Source organism: Perognathus longimembris, chromosome 3, assembly GCF_023159225.1.
Source record: "Perognathus longimembris pacificus isolate PPM17 chromosome 3, ASM2315922v1, whole genome shotgun sequence".
NCBI lineage: Eukaryota > Metazoa > Chordata > Mammalia > Rodentia > Heteromyidae > Perognathus > Perognathus longimembris.
Genome location: NC_063163.1, coordinates 105,713,364 through 105,731,213, shown reverse-complemented (window position 1 = coordinate 105,731,213; position 17,850 = coordinate 105,713,364).

The window sequence follows — 17,850 nt, the reverse complement described above, 5'->3', positions numbered from 1 at the left end:
ATGATCAAATCAATTATGAGGGTTAGAGAAATTGTGCTGAATGTTGCAAAAATGAGGAAAAAGAATGTTAAGACAGAAGGCTGATGATTTTTACATGGGACTATTTCATTTGTAAAACCTTTGATATAAGTATTCGTTGGGTAAATAAAGTATGTTCACATTTCCTTCAGAATATGGCATCAGATGAGAAAGTCATTTCATGTAATAACTTTCCAGTATCATTCATAGACCATGTGAACCTTGGACTTTTTAGTGCCTATCAGAATTTAAAACAACAACAAGAAGCATGAAACAATAGAATCATTAGAGAGGGTAGACATTTGGATATTTGAGTAGGAAGCCATACTGACCACAATTGTTTGAGCATCTTTCTGTTTTTGTTGTTATTATTTTGTTTTGTTTTGTCTTTTAAGGAAAGCAAATGCTGTATTTCTAAGGTGAGCGAGACAAGAGCCTTCCTAGGTTCAGATGATCTGACAGCAAATTCTCAGAAGGGTTGCTTCTGACATTAGAATACATAGTCATCTGCGTCATTCCCTGATTCCAAGCAATGACTTCTTTATTTCCATCTACTCTCTTTAGCTCATATTCTAAACTAAAAACCTGGCCTTAAAAGCTACATTTCTAGAGAACACATTATTAGAAAACGATAATTCAAGAAACAGGAAAAGTTCTGTTGATGGAAGAAAAACATTTTTGTCTGTTATTCAAGCTCTCTGTAGCCATTAGCACCAGTTTTAAAATGGAGATAATAAGCTATTGTATAAAATAGCTTGTGTTGTATAATAGGTTACATGCAACAGTGCGTATATGGTAGTGAGCACAGTAGGAACCCAAATGTTAGGTATCCTAACTATGGCTAGTATCAGTATTATTGTGTAACTGTCACTTTCCATATTTATCTTACGAAGTTGTTAGTTTAAAAAACACCGATTCTTACTTTCCTTTAGTCTCATTCTTCCCTGCTTCTCCTGCTTGAGATTATTTCTACTGCTTTCTCATTTCTAAGTAAACATAAGAATTAATGATATTTTAAATGTTTTCTATGAAAACCATTGTTTGTATGGCTTTAATTTGTTGTTTATAATTTTTGGTTCTTTAAAGAAAAATTAAGTCCAAATGCTGGTGGCTCAGACCTGAAATCTTAGCTGTTTAGGAGACTGAGATCTAAAAACTGAAGTTCAAAGCCAACAGGGGCAGAAAAGTCCTTGAGATTCTATTTTTCCAATTAATTAGCACAAAGCCAGAAGTGGTAGAATGTCAGGATTAAACAAAAAATGCTCAAGGACAGCTCCCAGGCCCTGAGTTCAAGCTTCAGTATTGCCATGTTTGGAAGTGGGGGGCGGGGGAAGAAGGGAAAGGAGAAGTAAGGAAATAATTGCTTTCAAAACTGCCTAAAAAATGAAATGAAACTTATGAAACAGGTTGATTTCAGGGGAGCCCTTTTCATGCCATGTATGAGCTTGGATAGACAAGCTCCACACAGGAGGCCAAAAAGTTGAATCTAATTTCCTTCCTAACTCGTGATCCTCAGGAGAGAGGTGAGACATGTCTTTCTACAGCTGGATGATCCAGCAGGAAGCTGGAGGAATGAAGCTTTTGTGTGGGTTTGGAGTACCTCATTATTCCTGGAGCAGCTGTCACCCATGAAGGACAAGGAGTGAATGGGCATGGTGGATGTGTGGAGTAGCATCTGGGCTTTGTGCTACTCAGTTGTTCTGGCTGGTGGGGGGGGGGGAGTGGGGAATTCACATGGTTTTGGAGCATGGGAAATGTTAAGTTCAAGAGCATCTGATCATCCTAATTACCTGGAAACCATCTAACTAATCTTCACAGCTAACATACAGTGCTAGGGACATTATTTCTAAGAAATGATAAATAGCAACTATTTAATTGTTTGGAGGAATGGTGATGTACTTTCAATGTGGCACGGTTCCCAGCCTGAAAAGACAGGAACACCTCTCCACAAAGTATCAATAATAACCTTCTACAGATAGCTCGGCCCTATTCCATTGAGGTCTCTTATAGGCATCATTTCTTAAATATATTCCCAAGAGAGAACTAACATAATATTTTTAATCTACTTTTCCATTAGGGAAAATGAGATATTCGAAGGCAATGGTAAATGCTTAAAGTCATACAATGAATGTCATTGCTAGCAGTAAAAGAGAAACCCAGATGACACATCCTTTAATAAACTTGATTGTATGAGAATAGTATAGGATATTATATTCAAAGAGAATTTTTCCCTCCTTGCAATGAGAGTGAAGAAAGGATATTGATATTTACAAGAATATATTCCAGATCCTGGTATATAAGTGTAAGTATAAACAAAAGCCTATCCCCTTATCCTTTTATCTCCTCTTCCTTTCTTTTTTTTCTTTTGACTTTTCATCTCTAAAAAGCAAAAAGGGAGAAGATGAATGGAGAGAGGAAATGTGGATGAAAAATCATAACATACAATGTACATATGTGCAAACAAGACCAGGCAATTTGAAGGGATGGTTGGGGTTGGGAGAAAGGAGAGAGAACAATGGAAGGGATGACATTGATTAAGATGCATGGTACTCATAAACTAACAAATTGAATCAGAACCCTTTCATACAACTAGTAGGTAAAATAAGAAGGAGAAGAAGAAGAGAAAGAGGAGAGCAAGGAAGAGGATGAAGAGAAGAAGGAGGAGGAGGAGGAGGAAAAGTAGGAGGAGGAAAATGATGATGATGAGGAGGAGGAGGAGGAGGAGGCGGAAGAGGAGGAGGAGGAGGAGGAGGAGGAGGAGGAGGAGGAGGAGGAGGAGGAGGAGGAGGAGGAGGAGGAAGACCAGAAAGAATCAAATCTCTGATCACAATCACAGTTAACCAGTTGGCTCTCTGACTGACAAATGGAAATATTAAAAAATAAAAATAAAAATGATCTTACTCTCATCTTAATCCTCCAATAACTTTACCTCTCTAGTAATTAAAACGCAGTCTTCAGGCATCTCCTCCTCCCTTTCTCTTCCACTCCCTTCTCCTAATTTGCCCCAAACTATATTAAAAGTATTCAGAGTGATGGTGTCAGAAGAAGAGTTAACCCTTCAGAGTCAACAGATGGTGAATTGGGCCAGTAGATCTCAGACAAAGAAGAGATGAGAGTTTCCTTCATTTTATTTGTTTAATTACTACAGAGTTTGGAAACTTGAGAAAGGGGAGGAAACATCACTCGTATGGGTCAGTGTTTGATTTTTCACCACTCCATGTTCCTCTCATTCTTTCCTGGCCCCACCACCTGCCGATATCTGACCTGACAGAGTTAAGGTGAGCCTGACAGGGAGTGCTGAAACTATGTCGACAGAAAAGTTCGATGGTTGAACACGCTGTGCTCACAGCCAGAATTTTCTCACACACCTGTCCAATTAAGAACCTGGGCCCATCTTGAATAAATTACACTGCAGCTTTTACAGGGAAGTGAAAGGAGATGCTGTGCAGTCCTGCTGTAGCCAAGCTCCTCCTGGGACCATGGCAAGTGCACCTGGCCCAGCATCCAAGCACTGAGTGGTACTCATCTGTTCCATCCAGGTGTACAGCAAGCTTCATGGTTGTCATCATGCATGCCACCTGGCACTTATCCTGCAAGGAGACCAAATGTCCACCTTCCCATAAGTCCTGTGCACTGAAATTTGCCTTCACGGATCAGTTATCTGAACTCATTTTTACGATGCCTATAACCTATTTTGGTTAAGTGGTCAGGAGCCCATATACAAACTAGCTGGCTGCAGTTTAAAGCTGTCTTCATTTTTTCTTGTTTTCTTCAAGGGAGAACACTAATGCAGGTCCAATTTCAGTGATTTTCTTAATGAAAACAAAGTCCTGTGTCCCTTTTGTTTAGGCTCACCTTTATGGTCATATCCCAGGCTATATGTGTCCTCCTTGCTACACCTTTCTAAACACACAAGCACACACACTCACACCTTGCTACTTACCATAATTTTGGTCAACTGGCAATACTATAGATATCAAAGAGAGACTAGAGATTCTAAATAACGTAGATCTCTTACTCCAATTTGTTCCCTCGTTTAACATTCACACACTTAGAATAAACAGCTAAGAGTAAGAAACTGTAAGAGCTAATTAACTCAACTGCATGTGCGAATAGACTAGACTGGGTCCTATGGCTTTGATACCTACTTAATTGAATGAACCACAGAAGGAAATGTCTCATTTCCATTCATCTAGGGGCTTCAGCATTGAGGCAACTAAAACTTCTATTTGAGATCATTCCTCTACACTCAGAAAATTAAGGATCCTGATTATGAAAGCAGTGTACACTTGAAGGTCATAGACAGAACATTGAAGCTGTGATGCCATGTGGCAAGAATGTCTCTCACTGTAAATCTTCACAGACATAACTGTGAAGATACGAGACACCCCCATGAAGCCAGAATAGTGACAGAGCCTCCCACCCCATCCCAGAAGACAATGGAGAGTGACAGGAGTTCGGTGGAATTTGTAAAACAGACTGGGGATTAGCACACATGGCTATTCATCAATAGCAGGTGGGCTTAAGTCATATAATAGAGCACATTCTCTGTTTATGTTCTCCCATGTAGTTATGTCCTGATGAAATAGTGTTAGCCAATAAATACACAGTACGAATCAAAAGCACTTGAGAGATTTTGAGGGAAAATGTGGTCAACTACTGAAGGTTTCATATATGAGATAAAACTGTGGGTAAAAATATAGTCCTTATATCTCTTAGTAAATTAACATTTGTATTGCATTTGTGCAGTCTACTAAGGCAAACCTATTTATGAGTGGTAGGGTTCTCTCTGGCTTATTAAAGAAATTGTATCTGAATGGCCATTTTGGTTTTAATCCTGGATTTGCTTCTTAGTAGATGTGGGGCTTTTCACAAGTCTATTAACTTCTATATCAGTATAGATAGTATTTTACACAAGAGAAATATGATCTGTCTATGTTATTTCTGAGTGAATGGTAAGAAAATATTATAATATTATTTTCCCAATGAAGATTTGGTATTATCCTAGTCTTAAGAATCCAAAAAATGAAATAAAATGTATATGAGTTGTGAAATTTATGTTGATTTAATGTATAATACAGAATAAGTAGGAAAATTTAGTTCTATTTTGTCAATATAGATACATATATGCATATGTGTGTATATACACATTACTGCATGCACATACACACACACATATATATATACAGTCTTTAAATTTTTTTCTAGAATATATTATACTATTTCAAGGCAGTATAGAGTTTTATGGTCACATCTTTGTTATTACTCAAGCTGGTCATATGAATTCAGTTGGTACCAAGTACTTGTTCTGAAATGGAGCTTCAACTCTCCTCTTTACATTTTAAAACTTGGTCATTTGGATACAGGGATTAAATCCTACTAGTGGACTCTGAGAACTTCCCCAAACCTACTAGATCAAAGCCAACAACAATAGACTGGGCACCAGTGGCTCATACCTGCAATTCTAACTACTCAGGAGGCTAAGATCTGAAGATCACAATTTGAAGCCAGCTTAGGCAGGAAAGCACTAGGCCCACAACAGGGAAAAAACACCCAGAAAAGGAAGGGAAGAAGAATGGAAGGAAAGAAGGGAGAGACAGAAAGAGGAACAGAGAGAGAGAGAGAGAGAGAGAGAGAGAGAGAGAGAGAGAGAGAGAGAGAGAGAGAGATCCTTCTCTTAACAAAAAGTTAATCAGGTCCCAGTACATTGTGTTTTGAGTTCTCAAAGATCCTTATTAGCCAAAAGTCAATGGAGGGCAACTTAGTCAATGGGCAGCACAATTACTATGAGGGGAAATGCAGACTCTACATTTAAAGGAATCATTTACACATTTCTAAGAGGAAAAAGTGCAGGCATGACTCTGAAGAGAAAAAGTACATGAACTTTGAAATCTTTTAGAACTGTACTTGACTATTGACTCTGCATTTATCATGTCACTGCCTCTTCTACAAAACAGTCAAAATGATATTGTATATAACGAGGGTTTTGTAATGAGTAAATCAGTTTACATTTACAAACTTGTGTTCTCTAATTACTGTCTTTTCACTTTTCATCTTTTCTGGTCACAGAGCTTGTACTACAATGTCAGAAATAGATTTTAATACAGTGCCATACAGGTGAATGGTCTCCAGACTACATTGTGCACACCAGTACTGCCCACTTCTTGCTCAAGGATCGCCTTAACTGTGAGCTGAGAATTATTTTTACATTTTTCTTTATTAAATATTAATTCATTTTATATACATATGTATGATTCTGAATTTTATGAATATAAAATGGCTGCAAGAAACCACCTTCTCAAAAGCAGGTTGAAATTTTCAGTAAGATTTAAATAGCTTTATAATGGACTTATGCATGGTAATTTCAAAATTGAACTCATCTTTGTAATAGAAACCCTCAAATCAACAAATTCTTCTGTAGTATTTTTTTCTCACTCAACATGTCTATGTATAAATGGATGGGTTATGTATGGGGAGAAGTTTCACAGGGTTAGAAATGTCTCTAGGAGTATCAATTGAACTCAGGAGTAGTAAAGCTCCATTTAGATCCAGTCCTTTTTAGTTCTATTAGGGAAGCCTTCAACAAATTCAATCCAACAGGACTATGAGAAGCTAATTCCTTAGAAGATAGTGTCAGAGTCTGTGAATGAACATTGGAATGAAATCTGAAGATATGTACATGTGGCTAGAACTCAAAGAAATTATTGTGAAATGACACATTCTCATGATTGCTTTATTTCTACCAAAAAAATCAGTAAGAACAGGCTTATGAGTAAACAAGACATAATTTTTCTTTTTATCTTTTTTTATTCTGTTTTTTGGACCACAATACCATTTCTGGTTTTCTGGTGGTTAAGTGGAGATGACTCTCATGGACTTTACTGCCCTGGCTGGCTTTGAACTGCAGTTCTCAGATCTCAGCCTCCTGAGTCACTAGGATTACAGGTGTGAGCGACCAGAACCCAGCTAATTAAATTTTAATACAATCATTAAAAGTGATACAAATGGTCTCTGGTGTAATTATTTTAATCTCTTCACAGCTTACACCTTGAAGTGTGTGACAAAGTCAACAGAAAGATATTTCATGGGGCTGGGAATATGGCCTAGTGGCAAGAGTGCTTGCCTCCTGTACATGAAGCCCTGGGTTCAATTCCCCAGCACCACATATATAGAAAATGGCCAGAAGTGGCACTGTGGCTCAAGTGGCAGAGTGCTAGCCTTGAGCAAAAAGAAGCACCAGGACTGGCAAAAACAAAAACAAAATAACAAGATATTTCATGGTGTGAGAAAACTGTAGTAAATTTAAATTTCATTGTCTATAAGCACAGTAGCATAGCACACCTATGCTCATTTCTTTACATATTGTCTAAGGCTGGCTTTGCACTACCACAGCATGGCTGAATTAACAAAGACAATACCACATAGACTTGGAAGAAGGGATGACATATCATGAGATGCCTGAAATGTTTACTGCATGAGCCTTGACCAAAAAAGCTCAAGCTACACAGTTATCACCATGATGGGTATACACATTTACATACATATACATAGACTCAAGTACATATTGATGCATTGCTATGTTTAATAGTAAGGTAAGATAAATGAATTTGATAAAATATTTCATCTCACCCTCCTTGCCTAAGTGGGAAGTGGTCTGGAGATGGAATGAGAACCATTAATGGACCCTCTTATATGACTTTCAATAATCATGTTAACATTTAATTAATTAAGAGCTGTACCTAGTTGTTGATGATGTTTTCTATGGAAATAAATTACTCATGGGGATGTGTCATTTCACAGTGATTTCTTTGAGGTCAAACCATGTACCCTCTTCCGTTTCTCATTTAATGTTCATTCACAGACTGATACTATGGACTAGGGAGGTACCCTTCATAATCCAGATACTGAGTAGGGGAATTTCTACTTGGCTGGTAATGACAATAAGCACAATCAAATCTTGCCTCTGGAAAGTTCCTGTCATTGACATGAATAAATCTTTTATACCTGGATAGCTGGATCATTCAAAAGTATCAGTGAGTCAGAAATTCACTGAACTCCTGGAACCAGTCTATGCCTACTTGTCAATGGTATTTGCTTACATAACACACATCTGTGTGAGAGACAGGATTTGAATGCATGCTGTATTTTAAATTAGTAGCTAGATTTTAATTGGATTGCTGATGTTCACTCACTCTGGGCATTTCCAAGAAGAAATGCACATATTAGACTGCAGAAGTTCAAATGTACATAAACAGGATTGTATGTAACCAGATTGAATAGATTCATAAAATCCACTTGACATTTTAGTGACAGATGAGTTTCATGCTTAACTAGACAACCAGGAACGAATTATAGAATATATTTGCCCATCATTTAAAAAAAGAATCTCCATCAATGTTTTTCTTTTTTTGAATTAATAAAAATCTAAAATGACATAAAATTAAATACAAAGAACACTAGAAGATACATAGGTTTGAAATCAGTCAAAGGCCTTCAGTAGGAATTCTAAACGATTGAATGGACAACATCAAAAGCAGCACCAAGATGGAAACTTATTATTTTTATGCAGAAGGAGAAAATTAGTTGGCTTGTGAGACCGGGCTTCTATTTTTCTTGCTTGCTATCCTTCGCTTTCTCCTTTCTCGGGATTTGCACATGAATAATTATTTTGTTGGTTCCCAACAAAACAATTCTCTTGGTTAGTTAAAATGGATATTGTGTAAAAATTAGTTTGATCAACCCTAAAATTAGCCCTTTTGTGTTTATACCTTCATTCAACCAACAGACATTTGTTTACTGTCTACAGGTTGCTGGGGAATTGGCCACGATGGAAAAAGTTCCCCAAATTCTACATTTCTATAAGCTTAGATAGCTTACAAAGTTGTCTCACAGTCCACTACCTCTAATTTATCTTTATATAATCCGAACATCCCAAGCCCCTCCAGCCTGTGAGAGGAAACATTATCAGAAATAACTCAAATGCTACTGGCTCATTGCCTCTACCAGATATAGCAAAAAACATCAAGTTTCCACTTCTCTCCATATATCAGCCATTTGTGGAACTACCCAATGGTGTCCTATGGGTAATGTTGAAAAGCTAGGATGATTTAATTCATTTTCACTGGAGTCCAATGTCTATGAAATCAATGGAATATAGCAATTAATTTTCCCATTTATCTGGGCAACTTCCCTCTTTGACCTAGGGGTCTCTGGACAGCATGTCCTGATGGTTCTTTTCAGGAAACTAAGTGGTGCTTCTGAGTTTTTCTTTCATTTTTCTATGCTGATCAATATGCACTCGTGCTATTTTTTCCCCCCACAGAAACAGGGATGAAGCCCATCCATGCCCTCAGAAATACATATCACCAAGAATGCTTTAAGACCTACACCTTGCATCTCACAGAGCTTTCGAAGAAAAGAATACATCAGCAAAAGCTGTATTACCTCTTCCTATAACAACATGAGGTAGAGAAATATAGGAGCTAGGTCCAGTCTATCTTTTCCAACCCATCCTAGTCTATCTGCCAGTAAGTGTCTAAACACAGATCTCCATCTGACATTCTTCCTTTCTTTACAAAGGAAAGTGGGCAAATAGAACCCTGTCTATAAGGACACAAATTTAATTTGTGAAAAAAAAATCCTTAAAGGTAGATGCTATACACATTTACCCTGATAAGAATCTAAGTGATTAAAAGATAAGTCCTTAACGAAAAAGCATTACAGGGCTGGGGATATGGCCTAGTGGTAAGAGTGCTTGCCTCGTATACATGAGGCCCTGGGTTCGATTCCCCAGCACCACATACACAGAAAATGGCCAGAAGTGGCGCTATGGCTCAAGTGGCAGAGTGCTAGCCTTGAGCAAGAAGAAGCCAGGGACAGTGCTCAGGCCCTGAGTCCAAGCCCCAGGACTGGCCAAAAAAAAAAAAAGAAAAAGAAAAAGCATTACACTCCATTGTAGGCATTTGTGTCCATCTCACTTAACTATGCACATGTTATTTCTTAGCTTCCAAGCCAATTTTTTTAAGTAGCTGTTTGAGCAAAAAGCCTTTGTTGTTTAGCTTTTCATATCTTACCCAAATTTGAAAAGACAAGGAAGATAAACACTTGTCTTTTTTTCTTCTTCTTTCCAATAAAGAGCTTCTATGTACTTCCTAATGTTGAATCTAAATCAAAAATTGAAAAAAAAAATCCATTTTGGTCCCTTGCATTATAGCTTCTTCCTATTATAGACAATGGCTACAAAAATATATAACTAAGAAGAATTATTTTGCCTCAGATTCTGAGGCTTGGAGAAGAATAAAAGATGCTTTCTCGAAGGATTGAGGTCAGAAAAACCAGTTGCCATGTTATAGTACTGATGGATATTATCTGACTGACTGAGACATCTTTGGGACATCCGGAAGTCCTGAGATAGTCAGAACAGCTCTTCCCTTGCATCCCACTTGGAAATATTACTGTAGACATTTACATGCCAACTATTCTTTTCCAAATGAGAGGAAAATATGTATGTGTACATGTTCCTACACACGCACGCGCACGCACGCACACACACACACACACACACACACACACACTAACCCAGAGGGAAGCATACGAAACACAATACAGAACAACCACAGGCAGGTTGTAGAATATATATGTATACACACACACACACACACACACACACACACACACGGATTCTGAGCCTCAGAATAGTAAAATCTGACATAGACTACGAATATTTTCTCATAGTAATGATTTGTAAATGCACACAGACATGTGCATGGGGGTGTAACAAAAGCCCTATTAAAAAGTAGTTATCAGGCTTAAATGAGTCATATAGTTTACATATGCTTCTTTATTTAGTGCATTAAATAACAAAATCAACCAAAATGACAAAGCAATGATGTGAAGCTATCCATGACAACGATGTACTGATAATGCTCTCTGGTTTATTGGCTTGGTTAGTACTAGGAAGAAACATTAAATTCCAGTTAGTCCTCAATGGAAATAGAATTTTCATTTTTTTTCCACCCAAGTTTGTGGATCCTTTGGATTCTCTCATTCAATCATTCAGGGAGTTGGTAGAGTCTAAGCTTAAAGCCTTTGCAATGGAGAGATAATGGACAGATTGTAGATTGGAGATGACAGCCAGGTATTTCTCAACTTTTCTACTAGACAAAACTAAATGAAGTTATGTGTACAGCAGGTGCCCTACTTCTTTCTCTATTCCAGGTAGTACTTTACTTAGATGCTACCCAGGTACTTCCTCATCAAGATCTTAGTCACGTCATTGTTGTCTGTGTCTCTGTAGTCCTGATGCTTAAAAATACCGTGTGTGTGTGTGTGTGTGTGTGTGTGTGTGTGTGTGTGTGTGTATTCCTTTTGGTTACCTGAGACATGACCAGCATCTTGAAATAAATCCCTAGCAATGTTCAAGGTCCTGTTTAGAGGTTTTTACACACATGAAAATTGTCCTTTATCTAACTGCTCCATTCTGAATAAGAACTAACAATTGTCTCTAAACATGGCCTCTGAGAGAACAAAATGAGTACCCATCAATGTTCGTGAAGGGAGTTATAGCTAAAGCCAGAAGGCATGTGTCAGCTCCAGGATGGTAGTGAGCTGCTATTGCTATACCTGCCCAGCACTGAATGGGAACAGAGAAGAGGAAAGTATCAGTCGACATCTCAAGTTCCATGCAGATTTTACAGATGATGAATGAGTCAGAGGTCCTGCCCAACTGCATCATGAATGAGAGGACACGAAGCCAAGATTGGCAGTGTTACAAAAGAATTTACAAAACGTAGAAAGAACTTGAGCAGTGAGCAGGACTCTGCCCTTGCAAGATCCTTCTGAATCGTTATTGGACAGGCTTGCTCAATAATTTTCTGGAAGATTATAGCATTGTTTGGCTTTCCTCTTTACTATTAATTAGATCCCCTGGCTCTGCAAAGTGAACTGTTCACATGTTTACTTGTGTGTAGTAGAAATACACATGCTTTATTTTCCTTGGGTTTTAGGGATTCCTGAAACCCAAGGAGCTTATGAGAGGGAGAGAGGGAGAGAGGAGGGAGAGAGAGAGTCCAAAAGACTGAGAGACAGAGAGACAGAAACAGAAACAGAGAGACACAGAGCAGAAACAGACAGACACAGAGCAAAATGGAAAGAAACAGAAAAATTGAGAGAGAAATGAAAAAACTAGAGAAGCTCAGAGGGGAGGAGGCAAATACAAAATGAAGATCAGAAGCTAGCCTTGATTCTGCTGTTAGCTAATTTGTGAGGTGAAGTAAGGAGTGGTGCTTTTCAACAAAAGCAGTCTGCACACTTGGTGGAATGTCAGATCTAGTCTCAGTCTAACCCCAAATCACACCAGCATGAAATCCATTCCATTTTTCCCGCTGCCACTGTTATCACATTGCTTCTTACTTCTTCCATGAGAATCTCAAGCTGTTAACCTCTTGTTCACTCTGTATCCTCTCTATACTCTCCCATGTTCATCTAGGGGTGCTCAACTCCCTCATATATATACTAAAGCTTCCTAAGAATAGAGGTGGCAACTTTTGGGGAAGCAAACTGATCTGAGTTCAAACTGTGACTCTATTCATATTTAGCGTCAGTCAAAAAAGAAATGGGTCCATTTCAAATTGTTCAGCTTGCATGCTAAAACTAATATTATCAAAAATGCCTACTTTTTGGAAGACATAAATATAAACTCAGCCACAAATCTTAGACTACTTTGTATATCTTGAAAAATGGTATCCTGTAACTATAAACTGTTATTAGATATGTATGTGTTTAATTATTTACTGTTTATCACTTATTAAGTTGACCTACAAGTAGCAGACATAAAGAAGTTTATTCATATGGCTAAACAATGCACTGTAGTGAGTGGCAAGGTATTATGTCTGTATTTATATGTCTTGAAAATACTTAACTCCTATAAAGCAAGGCATGAAGATTATCTATTGGACTAAGCAGGAAGTACACTTGGATAGTAGTTATTGAATTATAAATAGACCACAGAGATCTGCATAAGCACTTTCATGGTAGCTTTATGAGTATGGAGTAGATATCCCACTGTTAGTGTGGGCTTTTGTTTCTGTTTTCTTTTTATATTTTCCAATATTCAGGTGATGTTTAAACAGTTGGGAAAAAGTAGTACTTAATGCTTTGCAGGTTTTGATTTCCAAGAATGTTTACCACTTCAGTTCAGTCAGAGACAAAAATCCTTTTCAATTTCCCCAGTCTCCAATTATTCATGAAAAATATCAAACTGAGAAACAAAAGCTAAGGGGGAGGGGGGAAAGGAAAAGAAATGAGCGGTGTTTTTCAACCTCAGCAACATCAAACAATCTCTCACATTGAATGGTGACAACTTGAAGAGAAAGGGTTGTGATTCTAGCATTTTGCAAAGGAAACCCTTCTTTTCTTACTATGCTTTTTTGTTAATAATTTAAGAGTCAGCACTTTCTAAACCAAATTTTTCTTAGCTTAGGTGAACTGCTGCCAGCTATTTGTATGTCAAATTACGGCTCCAAATCCAACAGCTCAAGCATGCCATGGATGAACTGGTATACACATTTTAATGGGAGCCAAAAATAAACTAACAAATTCAGAGAATGAGTCAGTGAGCCTTCTCTTTAATGTTGGTATTTTGGTTCTATCATTCAAAGAATATCAGGGAACTGATTCTTTTGCAAAGATATATTGCCCTGAGAACTACAAAAGTGATAAATTTGGTCAACCTACTATCAAGGGCCTCAACAATGATATGCCACAGCTTAATCGGTAGCACAATATATCCATTATATAAATATTAACAATGTTAATCTTAAAAAATCATTTTAAATATTCATATTCCCACATTTTTCAGGCTGGCACTGGATATAACCTGTCTACTCGAACTGTTAGAATTGTTAATAAATGACAGAAGGCACAGTTGAGTTTCTGGCTTCAGAGCACTAGCTCTATATTAAGTTTGGTCACTGCTCTGAGGATTTGGGGCACAAGATGGTAAGCACCTCCATATCCAAGGGGTGTAGGATCTAACTGGGAAGGCAAGAGGCAGAAATGAACTCAGCTGAGTAAAAGTTTAACAGCAGAATAGGAGAATACCATTGAAAGTATGCCATGAGGCAGAACAGGCATGAGTTCACATAAGCTACCTGGACTCAGCACTCTGGGTCAAAGGCAAGTGGAATCTTCCCAAAAGGAAGAGGAAACTAGTGAGATAGAAAACGAAAGCTGCTGCTTCTTCCTGCATTTCCACCTATGAGCAGAAGTGCAAAAGTGCAGTGTGAGAATGGGGAAGTTTGGATGAAATCAGTCCTAGTAAGAATACCTTGTTTACACAAAATATGATCTATGACAAAGAAATATACTTTGTATTTAACATTACTCTAAAAAGAACTGCTATGAGTTAAATTCATGCTTGTATGGAACGGACATCTTTATAAAACTTGGCACTGATACAGAACTATCTCAAAAGGAACATATACAACCTTAAGAGTGTTAGCCCTGTAAATAATTTTGAATATCATGCAACACTTCCCTTTCTTTTAACACCTCCCCTCCCCCACAAAAATAGCATGGCCCAGAGATTCGAAGTGACTTGCCAAAGACCGAGGTACACAAAGCTCATTAGTGAGAAAGCAGAGCTAGAGCTAGCCAGGTGTTCCCGCAGCCAAATGGAGTTCACTTTTTATTATAGCTCATCATCTGTCTCCCTTTGGTTTTGCACAGCAGAATTTAAAAATAAAAAGTGTACAGTGTTTAAAACCTAAAAGGGAATTACTGGTATGTCCAGATTGGAGTCAATAGCACATAGAAGTTATAGTTTTTCTAGTCATCTGCAACATTTAACGGTTGTCAAGAATTCATCTACCTAGGGCTCTTTAGGGCTTTGTCTTTATTAATTCATCCATTGTTGAAGAGAATTTTTACAAAGTGAAGCTCAAACAGAAAATACAAGTTTTGCTTGCCATGACAAGGAAGCATTTTGATTAGAATTCAAGGATCTAAAGTGAAACCCCCTTTTTTTATTCCATTGTTGCCAAAACCTCCAAATTTTTGTGTGCTCCTCTGTAAACTGCAAGTATTGACAGAACCTAACTGAGCAGACAAATGGGCTAGTGTATTTAAAAGTTCTTTCCACAAGCTGGAAGATTCTTGCATTCAAGAAGGGCACAAAGGGGCTGGGGATATGGCCTAGTGGCAAGAGTGCTTGCCTCGTATACATGAGGCCCTGGGTTTGATTCCCCAGCACCACATATACAGAAAACGGCCAGAAGCGGCGCTGTGGCTCAAGTGGCAGCATGCTAGCCTTGAGCAAAAAGAAGCCAGGGACAGTGCTCAGGCCCTGAGTCCAAGGCCCAGGACTGGCCAAAAAAAAAAAAAAAAAAGAAGGGCACAAAGTCCAAAGAACCATTTTATGGAAAATTGCTAAGGAAAATTGCCTTTGGCATTTGCAAGAGAGAACTACTTTGTGTACTGATTGTCATTCTTCACTTTAAAACTGAAAGAATTTATATCCCTGTATCAGAGAGATCTTGTATAAAAACTAAGGTTAAGAATGAGTATTTTGGGGCTGGGGATATGGCCTAGTGGCAAGAGTGCTTGCCTCCTATACATGAGGCCCTGGGTTAAATTCCCAGCACCACATATACAGAAAACGGCCAGAAGTGGAGCTGTGGCTCAAGTGGCAGAGTGCTAGCCATGAGCAAAAAGAAGCCAGGGAGCCAGGGACAGTGCTCAGGCCCTGAGTCCAAGCCCCAGGGCTGGCAAAGAAAAAAAAAAAAAAAGAATGAGTATTTTGGACGATGTGTGATGAGGAAGTCCAGGTGTTCCTATTTAATAAGGTAGAGCCATTTTTGCCTCCCTACCCCTCTCACCTGACATAGCATCTTACATTTGACCAGGTACTTAATAAAGTATGCTGCTGGATGAGGAAACAGCTGAATAAGTAAATGCAGATACTCTCCCAAATTAGAATTGTTTGGTATCAGGAACTGTATATCATTTGCCCCCCCCCCGCACTAAAAAAGAAAAAGAAAAACATATTCTTACCTGTCCAATGTAAACTCAGAAGACTGGTCATACCCTCAAATATGCCTGGTTACCTTCCTTCATATTTGTCTTCCTTCCAGAAGATTAGGGTGGTAGCAAGGTGTCAGCCAAGTTTTTCTACCCCGGGCTAGCAAGTACATATTTCATGCTATATGAGCTATGGTCTTTTGGTTAACATCATGGACGCTGCTGCACTGAAATGGATGGCATGGCTGAACCCTTAAGAAGTGGACTCCCATGCAAATTTTACAGAATCATCACATCCAGAAACATTATTCTTTGAGGCTCCCCTCCCCCTGCCCCGCCATTTTACATCATGGCAGTCGTTACTGGTACAAAACAAAATGTCACAATAGATAGGCCCCTAGCAGGAGTTGGTCAAGTCCTGGCTTATCCTGAAGGCAGAAGTTTAGGATCCTAGATCATACTTAGGCAGATTTCCCCATGAAGCCACTCTGCAGAAAGGCCATGCCCTACCTTGCTTAGATGAATTAACCTCATCCCCTTGTCATGATGGTATTTCAGCATTGCAAATAGTCATGTTTTTTTGTACACAGAGGTTCAATCGCTCTCTCCCCTTCCTCTCTCTTCTGATTCTATTCTGTCAAACTTCAGTTTATAAAGATCTATTCAGGCAGTTGATAGACTCTCTCTAAATCTCATGAGAATTCTCTGGGAGAGAAATAAGGCACATTTAATGCAGCTCTGTTACTGTAGGTCATAGGACATACTCAAACCCCTTCCACTCTTAGAGCTGAGAAAGGCAATAGAAGATTTCCTAAGCAGTCTTTGCAGGCAGGTTATGAAGGCGCAGCTACAAACCCTTAAAAGAAAGCTGGCAGCTAATCTAGTTAATACCAAAAAGTATTATTAATACCTAATGAAAAACACACAAGGAAGTCAGTAGCCAGTAGCAAGCTTTAGAGAAAGATAGAGACAGAGCTTTCAGTAGAGGCAGATAGAGATAGAGAGGTGGGGAGAGGGGAGGAGACAGAGATGAAAAGGGAGGGAGAGGGAAGGGCAGAACAGAGAAGGAGAGGGGGAGAGGGAGGGAGAGGGAGAGAAGGAATAAAACCTCCCTTGTGTTGCATGAGAAGACAACAAGTGACTTGAATTAACTGCAGTCACAACTTAGAAGGCCTCTCCAGCTCTGACATTTGATGTCCTATTTGTAAGGTCCATAGGAAAGGAAACCCACCACATGGTTCAGGCAGAATGGAGTATATTGTGGGGAAAGCAAAACTGCCAGCCCACACAAGATGGAGGCACATGGAGACAGAGGGGAAAGAAGAAGAGAAAACAAGGAAAAAGCAAGAAAGAGTAAGAGAGAAAAGGAAAAAGAGCTGGAACTCATGTTGCACCCCATTATATAGAGAAAGATGGGAGATATGGCCAGGTGGATTGAATGTGCCTTGGAGAAGGAGGGGGTAACTGCCTCCAGGTGTGCCAGTTACCTAGGTAATGCAGGTACTGGGTGCAGACTTAAACAGGTGGGAGGCATCTACATGGAGCTCTCCCAGGGGTGGACTTTGCAGTATTACCCTAATATTGCACTATTACACTAATACACAAGGACTATGAAGCATCTGAAAAGTGCTCACAATTATTCTTTTCTTTCTATGGCATTATTAAGCATATTAAAGGGATGGGTAAATACCAACAGTCAAAGAAGTGGTATTGCTGACACTGAAGGGGCAGTTGTCACAGAGTAACTTCTTTTAATTCAGTAGGATGGACTTCTATATATAATCATACATGACCAACAACAGCAAAAAGTACTTA